The sequence below is a fragment of the Rattus norvegicus genome, chromosome 12 (assembly GCF_036323735.1).
Source record: "Rattus norvegicus strain BN/NHsdMcwi chromosome 12, GRCr8, whole genome shotgun sequence".
NCBI lineage: Eukaryota > Metazoa > Chordata > Mammalia > Rodentia > Muridae > Rattus > Rattus norvegicus.
This window is the reverse complement of record NC_086030.1, coordinates 43297542-43304585: the sequence shown is the minus strand read 5'-3', so window position 1 is coordinate 43304585 and position 7044 is coordinate 43297542.

Below are 7044 nucleotides of genomic sequence, written 5' to 3'. Positions count from 1 at the left end.
TTGTCGGTTTGCTGATTTTCCTACTCTATTATTTCAGGGATAAGAGAGACAAATCAATCATACACCATCAGCTCTTCGTTGGGATGACTGAGTCATTTATAGTAGGAGACGAAGAGTATGTGGGTAAAAACAGAGAAAGGGGGCCGAAGAGTTGGTTCAGCAACTACTATTGCCCTCACTGAGGACCTGGGTTTCCAGCCTAGCATCCACATTAGGCAGCTGGCAGCCTCCTCTAAGGGGATCTGGCCCCCTCTCCTGGCGTCCATGGGTACTGCACTCAATTGCATATGCACATACACAGAGGCACACTCATAAAAATAAAAGGCAATCTTAAACAAAAGGAAAGTCTCTTGGGGGAAAGGAGTGTGACCTCCCTCCCTCCCAGAAACCTAAACAGGGTGGATAGAATGCTTCATTTACAAACACAGTGCCTGGTGCATGGAGAGCTCAGCACACAGGAAGCAGAGTCAGGAGGCTCACAAAGCCAAGCCTGCAACAATAACACTCTTGTCTCAAAAAGAACAAGCAAAAGACTAGAGGCTGTGTAGCTAGAGCCCTGGATCGACATGCACAAAGTCCTGTGTTCTATGCTCAGCAATGCCCCAATCCCTCCCAACCCCCAACTGCAGGTGCCAGAGAGAAGAAAGAGAATGGCATGAGCAAACTTGGATAGGTATAGGAATGTAGGGTGTTGAGAATTAACAGCAATTTAGTGTTCCTGGCCAGGGAAGCTACAAGGTATAGGGAAAGAAAGAGAGGCAGCCAAGAGGAGCCAGGTCCCAAAGACTGACCCTCCCCGCTCAACGCTAAGGACTTTGGGTTCCATTTGAACTATGGGAGCTACTGGGGAGTTTTTGTAGGAGGGAGAACCTGGGCAGGCGTGAGGACAGTGCCCTAAACTGCCACCACACCAGGAAGATGGGGTACAAGAGCGATGAAAACCAAGGATCCTCAAAAGACAAAACTGGCTCCCATCCTTGGGATCACGGAAAGGTGAGATATGAGATGCACTCCAATCAGCTCACTATCCGTGCTTTTACGAAGCACCAGCTGTATACTGAACTTGGTGCAGGCTCCTGGCTGCAGTGGGCAGAGTCTGCCCCAGATGGCTGTTGCAGGGATGAGCCGGTGCCCTAGTTGAGACACGCTGGCCCAAGAGGAGGATAAATAGATGTGAAGATGCAGGCGAGGTGGGAGGGATGCAGGGGGAGGAGAGGTCAGTAGGGTCTGGGCTTGGCACGAAGATTTATAACATCCCCGTTCTCTCCCCCGCCTCCCCCCTCGCCCACCCCTTTCTCTCTCTGGCGGCACGTTCTAGAGACACACATTATCTCTATTAATACCAGCCACAAGGTCGTTACTCAGCCACCAACTTTTCCTCCAGCATAAATATTTATACAGCACTGACCTGTGGCTGCCGCGTTTGCCTTTTATTTGATTCCTGCCGCCTCTTGTGCCTTGCTCGTCTGTCGGCTAACGTGTTTAGCTCCACTGTCTGGAACCTTCGGAGCCAGCCAAGTCTCTGAGAATGGCGCGCGGGGGGGGGCACTAGGGCTAGGGGGAGAGATGGAGAAGGAGGAGGGAGAAAGAGGCATCACTTTCTAATAGCTAGGGAACCCATGATCTGAAATAAGTGTTTAATACGAAGCTGGCAAAGCAAAGGGGTAAGAGGTGAAGGTGGGGGCCTCTTTTCCCTCTCAGGACCACAGGACTTCTTGCACCCCTCCCTTCGTGTCAGAAGCTAAAGAATCTGAAAGGTGAATACCCCACATTTCAAGAAACCCCCTCCTCAGGTCCTGAGTGGGGACAGAGCACAACGTTACCTGGATACTTATTCCTAAAAAAATGTACATAGCAAGATATTTCTGTGGGTCTAATGAGCCACAGGACACCCCTACCTAACCTGGATATCTCTATCTCTCTCTCTCTCTCTCTCTCTCTCTCTCTCTCTCTCTCTCTCTCCTTCTCTCTCCTTCCTTCTCCCTCCTCCTCCCCTCTCTCTCTGTGATAGAATTGGATGTGAGGCCAAGGTGAGGACTGAAGACCCGGCTTTGGGGTGATGTGTGCTGGAGTGTTGGTGATGTTGGAATGACTGACAGGCGCAGTGATGGAAGCCATTCTCCATTCCAGTTTCTACCGAGGTAACCTCTGCTGCTCATCCCCCAGCCCCACTCTGCCTGCTAAGCCCCATGGACCTCCATCATTGTCCTTTAAGGGTAGGGTCATATTGTTCCAAAGTTTTGCTCATTCTCAAACGTACCTTAGTATCATAGCTTAGTACCACGGATGACGAAGGAAGGAAGGAAGGAAGGAAGGAAGGAAGGAAGGAAGGAAGGAAGGAAGGATGTGATTTCTTAGAAGCAACTGAATGTTGGCACAAATTGAAATGCTGACCCAGAACACAGCCATGGATTGTGGGATGTGTGGTTAGACCCAAACCACCTCCTTTGATGAGTAGTTGTGACTTTCTTTTATTCCCACGTAGTACAAGAAGGGTCAGACAATATGGCGAGGTGAGGAAGGGAGGGGTAGACTGGAGGAGTAGTTAGGCAGGGGTGAGGGAGGGTTAGATTGATGGAGTGGTGAGGCAGGGTTGAGGCAGGGAGTCCAGATCACATAGGCAAAGCGATTCAACCTCTTGGGACCTCAGTTTCCTTGTGTAAGAAACAGAACTAGTCATAGTACCTGTTTGGCTGAGATACTGCATGGATTAACTCAATATGGACAACATATAAAATCAATAGAATCCTAAAGAGCAAGGAGCACATGGCCAGTGCCTGGTGATTAGCTGTCTGTGGATTGGGAGGTAGTGTGTTCATATCATACCCATGATGTGAACCACAGTAGCTGTCACCGGCCAAGCTTACAAAGTGTGAGGCTTGAGGGGAGGTTTTTTGGATCCTGGTTTTAAAGGGTACAGCCATCATGACAGAGAAAGCAGGATGGGAATGTGTAGCTGGGCCTTCTCCCATCTCCCAGATTAGGAAGCTAATCATAGACCCAGCCACCCACCAGTCCATCCATCACATCCATCCATCCATTGCTTAATCCATCTACCCACCCACTCATCCATCCTTCCTTACATCCATTCATAAATCTTTCCATTTCTCCATCCATCCATCCATCCATCCATCCATCCATCCATCCATCCAGTCATCAATCTGTCCATCTATTTATACATACATACATACATACGTACGTACATGCATTGCTTAATTTATCTGTCCATCTCTCTCTTAACCCATCCATCCATTCACCCACCCATCCTTTCTTTGCTCTCTCCCTCTCTTTCTCCTTTCTCCCCCACACTTCCATCCTTCCAGTCACCCATTTATTTATTCATCTATCCCCACTATGACCCATCCATAGATCATCCCCCCAGGCACCCCACCCTCGTATATCCTTTTGCCTTTCTATCCACCCTTCTTACCTCCCCTTTCTCCTTCTCTCATTAATTCTGCTCCCCTTTTCTTTAGGGGTCACCATTTGGACTCATCCTCACTGTGGCCTCCCTTGCAATGGTACCTTTGACCTCCTGCAGTCCCCTTACCATGAGTGCTAAAGACCCTGTCTGAGATGCCTCACAGAAGCTGGTCAGAGGATTGGCTTTACCCCACATGACCTTCCTTCGCTATGGGAGCCTCTCATACACACTTCCAGGCCTGGAGGAATGCAAGAGTTTGGAGTGACTCCTTCCAAAGTCAAGGGACAATCTTGAGTGCATACCTGGCATTCATTGATCTGTATCTAGAGGAGGTTGAAGTGGGTTACTGATGGTGTGACCCAGGCCGGCTTCAGGGTTTCTTCTCTCCTCCTAGGCCTGGAAGGTGCAGAAAATTATTGGGCTACTGTGGAGGCTAGTTTTAACATTCAAACAACTTTCTGGTTCAAGAGACTTGGTGCTGCGGATGTAGCTCAGTGGCATAGAGCCTGCCACTCTATCACCTACAAAAAATAGCTTCACGTCCCCGGCATGTTGACATGTGTATAAGAGTATCTGTGTGTGCAGGTGCACTAGGAGGCTGAGGCAGGAGGATTGCTGTGATATTGAGAGTGGCCTTAGCTCCAGAGTGAGATATAGTCTTAAATGGGAGTAGGCAAGGAGAAACTACTCAGTTGCTAGAGTGCTTACCTTCCAAGTATGAGTACCTGAGTTTAAAACCGAGCATCAGTCCAAAAAGCTGAGCATGGCGGCTGGCACTTGTAATCCCAGTACCTGGGAGGCAGAGACAAGTGGATTACAGAGCTCATGGGCCAGCCAGCAAAGCTCCAGGAGGAGTGAGAGACCTTGTCTCAAGAGCAAGGCAGATGGCGCCTCAGGAATGACACCTGAGGTTGACCTTTGACCTCCTTATGCGTGCACGCACAGGCATGCACACATACATCACACGTACAAGTACATACAAAAGAGAGAGAGAGAGAGAAGAGTTGGTCTGTGGTAAAGAAAGCCTTTATTCAGAATGAAGATATTCTTATTTTATGCCGTCTTCAAGTGTGAGTGAGATTGGCAGCCATGTTCCTTTTCCCTTCTGACGTCTTCTTTTTCTGCGCATGAAGGCGGCACTAACTTTGGAGTCAGCATAAGTGAGCTATTACTCCAGTAACATGCCTGCCTTGCCTTAGTGAGTCCAATGGCTCATGTCCATCCAGGGTGAGCTAGTGCTCGTCCTGGTCACGTGGTGAACTGGTCTTTTACCAGACACCTTGCCTGGCTCAGAAGAGACGCTTGTCTCTTACACTCAGAGCTCATTGGTTAGAACTAGTCACATGACTCGAAGGAAAGCAAGATGGAGAAAGAAGACTTACTCTATGCATTGGACCTGCCAAGGCATCTGCACAAACAAATAACAGCCACCTTCAAGAACCCTTAAGGCGACTTGAAAAATGCAAGAAAGTATCAAATGGAACAACTCTGTTATTGGTAACATTTGCTTCGTGACCTCTGACCTCTCTTTCTAGAGTTACACAGGCACATATACAAGGACAGGATGATTGATTACTAATGCTACATGTGATGATGTCATTTTGCAACATTTCCTCCCTTAATTTTTATTTTACACTTTGCAAATTTTTTAAATATGTAATTTTCATGGTTGAAAAAAATCCTTTTGTAAGACTAAAACTATATTTTTCCAAATTTTGTTTATGTCTATTTACCTATAACTTTTGCAAATGACTACCATAAATGAAAATCTTGGCGTGTCTCCAGATCCCTTCATTTTCTGGCTACTGTAACAAAATGCTGGACAGAAGCAACTTGTTCTGGAAAGGCTAGACTAGGCTCATGGGTTCATGGCGATTTCAGCCCATCCCAGGGGGAGCGTCTCCTAGTTAATTTCCACTGCTAACTTGACACAGCCCAGAGTTATCTGAGAGAACCTCAGTTGCCCTGTTCAGACTGGCCTGTGAGCGTGTCTGCTGGGGCATCTTTTTGATTGACGGTTGAGATGGGAGGGCCCAGCCCACAGTGGGCGGTGCCTTTCCTGGGCTCCAGAAGGAAGCATGCTGAGCAAGCCAGAGGAAGCGGGCTACTAACGGACTTTACTCCATGGTTCCTGCCTCTGCTCCTGCTTGAGTTTCTTTCCTGACTTCCCTCGATGATAGATTGTTACCTGAAACTGTAAGGTGAAACAAATCCTTTCCTCTGCAAGTTGCTTTTCCTGCTCATCACTGCAGCAGAAGAGCCCTCTAGGACAGGAGGGGCGTGGTGGGTGGCTCAGCTTGTTGTGGTGGGAGCTGGTGGAAGGGCTGGAAGCAGAGATCCGGGCAGGAACTGGAGTCAGACTTAACCCTTGATGGCACACTGATGTCCCAGAAGTCCCGTGTCTGAAAGGTTTAGCAACATTCCAAAGCAGCACACCAGCTGGAGACAAGGTTTTCAGATACACAAACCTGTGGGGACACTCCCAAATCAAGCCAAGTGGGTCTTGTTTCTTTAAATCAGAACTCTGGGAGGGGACCAACAGCTAGATTGATATAAAGGTTTTGAATAGATGTGTTACATCGGCACTGGAAGATTCTAATGATTCCTCCTCCCTGTATTAGCAATGTGTGAGGGTGCTCTGCCCCCACCCTCTGTGTGAGACTTGAGCATCGAGTTGAGCCTTCGTCACCTCTGAGGTGAAAGAAAGAGTTTCTCTGTGTGATTCTCCACTCGCTGTGGGAGGCGGGCTCCTGTTCCTTTCTGTTTTCACAGTACTTTTTTTGAAAATTAAAAAATAAAATGTATTTTTGGAGTGTATAACTGATTCGTAGGAGTTCATTTTAATTCATTATAATCATCCCCATGATGTGATTAAAGTCTATTTATAATTTATACAATTACAGTATATGATAAGGACAATGAACTAATAATAATAATGATTGTGAATTAAACTGTTGCTCTCATATCTTACAAATACATTCTTTCAGTTCTCTTAACTGGTAATTTTTTGTTGTTACTGCGTTTTGTATTTAAATAATTTTATGTTGGTGGTGGTGGTAATGGTGATGATGATGATGATGATGATGACGATGACGTGTGTGTGTGTGTGTGTGTGTGTGTGTGTGTGTTTGCCCAAGGAGGCCATGTAAATACAGACAGAGGGATGTGGCTACAAGCTAAGGTGCACCATGAACCTGGAGTTGGGAGAGGCAAAAGGGAGTGTCCCTTGGACTCCTCGGAGGAGTGTGGCTTTACTGACACCTGGTCCTAGAGCATGACAATGAATTACCTTCACTGGAAGCAGATGAGTTCATGATGTTGTCACTGCAGTCATGGGTGACAAATGCTGTGGTCGGTCTAGGAGCATCTCAGGGGAAGGCACAGTGGGTTAAGGGATAGGAGACCTGGGGTCCGTAGTGATCATGGTGACCTCACTTGACTTTTCTCTTCCTATGAAACAGAGACTGGCAAGCTTTGGGTACCCCCCCCCCTTTCCTAGTTGGGTCGTTTACTCAGCAGGTGAAGTGGATCTGGAGTGGGCGTGGCATCTTAGAGACAGTGCCAGGGTGAACTGGAGCCCTCACCCTTCTAAAAGGACACAGCCATCACTGGGCTCCTGT